Below are 3,280 nucleotides of genomic sequence, written 5' to 3'. Positions count from 1 at the left end.
GAGAGAGAGAGAGAGAGAGAGAGAGAGAGAGAGAGAGAGAGAGAGAGAGAGAGAGAGAGAGGCAGAGACAGATCTCTAGGGACATTGTCTGAGCCCTTGAATTCAGCTGTGCCCAAAGCCAGCCTAGTCCTGAATGATCTAGTTACAAGAGCTAATAAATGTCTTTTTCAGTAAGCCAGTTTGAGTCCTGATGTGTCTGTTACTGAGTCTTGGTTCAAGTCAATTTAGCAAGTATTTTTTGAGATCTATGGTGGGAGCTGTACCTCAGAGCTGTAGGGAACACACGAGACGTGGTGTAGTCACAGCCATAATTATTTTAATTATTATTGTTCTATTAATTGGACATTTCTCCTGTTACCAGACACTCCTTTTCACTTTACTCACATTACTTACTTGATCCTTTGAGTAAATCTTTGAATTAGAAATAATTACTTGAATTTTACAGAGTAGGAAACCTGGATCCAGAGAGTCTAAGAAATATATCCAATATAATATCATAATAACAATAGTAAAAAAAAAAATAGCTAGTCAGTGAAGAGGTAGGATGTGAGTTGTGATCTACCGTGACTCCAAAGTCTGTGTTCTCACCACCTGGCTTTCTTGCCTCCTACCCTTGTGTACTCATACTCTGGCCAGGGAGACATAAAGGAAATACACTGTGTGCTGCAGGACAGGTGAGATTATCCCCTCCCACCCCAAGAACTTGGAAAGAAAGAAAGTAGATTGCATACCCATGAAAGCAACATAGAATGGATCAGCAGAGATTTGCCAACTTGCCCTAAAGAGCCAAAATGGCTCCTGGCCAACCAGGCTGGATCTAGCTGCCTAAATGTATTGACAGCAAAGAAGGAATGAGTGTGTCAGGAGAGGGGTCACCCAACCATGGAAGCAAAGAGCAAAGAGGGGTTGGAGAGGAGAATCTTGGGGACGCCTATCTTGGCACTACCCAGCGGTTGGGAGCCGTACCATGGGGCTTCCTGAGGTCTGGTCTGTCCTTATGGAGAGATGACTGAGGAGGCTGTGGCCATAGAATCCGGCAGTCACTCTTCCCATGAAAGCTACTGTCTTCATTGTGGATTAGCACACAGGGCCTCTTAGCATGATGCCCTTAAATGCCTGCTTCAGCCAACAGCCCTAGTACTGGAAACACCATGCTCCTTTCATCATGATCCCTCCTGTTCTCTTTTTAAATCATTTTGGAAACACTGCTTCCCTGAAGGGTGTATCTATAGGGAAAGGACTGCACTTGCCATACATAGACAATGAAGGTTCTGCAGTGGTGGCTTAATATCATTGTAAATGAACGAATTGGCTTTCGAAGTCTAATTTGGCTTCCCCATGAGTCTGCCTATGAGAGACTGGGTTGGTCAGAAGCTGGCAAGCACTGGGGGCCGTACATCTATTAGAGTTCTCCGTGTAAAATAAACACCAGGCATCCTGGTGCTGGCAACTTTGGAAACTTCCCTTTTAGAGGCGGATTTCTTCCTTGCACTGACAAAAGTGGGTTTTACAACTTCCCAGACTTGAGGCCAGGCCTGTATGATGGAATAGCAACTATTTATTACATCCTGGACGGCGGGTGCTGAGCAGACAGAAAGAACGGCATGCGTGTTGGAATTAAGTGAACTTGAACTTGCATCCCAGCTTCAGTGTTACTGGGTATGTGGACAAGTTTTCCAACTCCCTAAGGTTCAGTTTCCTCCTGTAAAACGTGAGAATAATAACAGAATCTACCTCATAGAATGGCTATGAAGACTAAAATGAAAAAGAAAAATAAAGATGCAAAGGTTTAGCAGGCATCTGACATGGTTGTACTCATTAGCTGTTAGCTTCTATCTGGTTACCTACCTCATTGCCTCCTCTGGCAGAATACTCCCCTCTGCTCACATACTTTTCTAGGTATAGTCCAGGCTTGAGTGAGCAATACAATGACAGTACAGGCCCTCAGGAAGGCAGGGAGACTCAGAGAAAGAACGCACCTAGCCTTACAGGTAGGCTGGCTAACCCAGCTGTGTACAGGGTCCAGACTGGAAATGTCAATAAGGGAACTAGAGCGGTTGAGAAATGGGTTGGAATGGATAGTCAGGCCTGGCTTACAGAGGCATCACATGTCAGCTCCAGCCTCACATGCCATGAGGGAACACAGGCCCAGTATGATCATATCTGTGCATTTTTTAATTAATTAATTAATTTTTTATTTTTATTTTATTTTATTTTTTTTGCGGTACGCGGGCCTCTCACTGCTGCGGCCTCTCCCATTGCGGAGCACAGGCTCCGGACGCACAGGCCCAGCGGCCACGGCTCACGGGCGCAGCCGCTCCGCGGCACGCGGGATCCTCCCGGACCGGGGCACGAACCCGCGTCCCCTGCATCGGCAGGCGGACTCTCAACCACTGCGCCACCAGGGAAGCCCTCTGGGCATTTTTTTAAAAGAAAAACCAAGAATCTAGATTTCTTTGTGCAGTATCCCACTGTTTACTTTACAGCAACTAATTTGAATTCCCTTTGAAGACTGCAAGCCAGACAGTCATCCCATGTGACAGAAACTGGTCTTGGGTCTTTAATTTATGATCTCTACCTTAAAGGCTGGGCAGGATTGGGGTAAGGGAGTCTGAATTTGGGTTCCCCCAGGAGCAGATTCTACAACAGAGATACAGTACAAGTAGTTTATTGGGGATGGGATCCCAGGAAACATCAATAGGGCAGTGAGGGAGTAGGACAGGGATGGGAAAGCAACCAACAGAGGAGCTGTTATCAAGTCATCGCGGTGGTTGACTGGTGACTGCAGCTTAATCCTGTAGGGACCTCTGGGACCAGTGTAGGACACATGCCTCAGAGTGACCCACCTAAGGCGTGAGGCAGCTGGGGTAAACGTACACTCCCTCCCATCAGTCATTGGCCGAGGGCTGCTCCCCGGAGGCATCAATATCTTCACGCCCTTCCCCTGCCATAAGTTTGTGCCGGGTGGGCCTTGGGGGCCCCAGAAGCTGGCAGGCAAAGGCAGGCCAGAATCAGCAGTGGGAGGTAGGTGGGACACTAACAGTGTCCATGGGAAAGGGGCAGAAGGAAGCAGTCAGCATTAGTCACCACATTAGCAAGCGTTCAAGAGACCCTTCCAAACATTCCGTCTAGTCCAGCAACTAGGGGTGGATGACGAAGTCCTTCACACTGGCTTCATTTGCCCCGTCAGATGAGGCTTCCAGCACATGCCTCTGGTCTCCTGCTTGTGCCAAAGCAGGAGTTGAGGTTGGAAAGAGATGTGAGCTCCTAACAGGAATGC

This window comes from Lipotes vexillifer, unplaced genomic scaffold, assembly GCF_000442215.2.
Source record: "Lipotes vexillifer unplaced genomic scaffold, Lipotes_vexillifer_v1.1 scaffold82, whole genome shotgun sequence".
In the NCBI taxonomy this organism is placed as follows: domain Eukaryota; kingdom Metazoa; phylum Chordata; class Mammalia; order Artiodactyla; family Lipotidae; genus Lipotes; species Lipotes vexillifer.
This window is presented reverse-complemented; position numbering follows the sequence as displayed.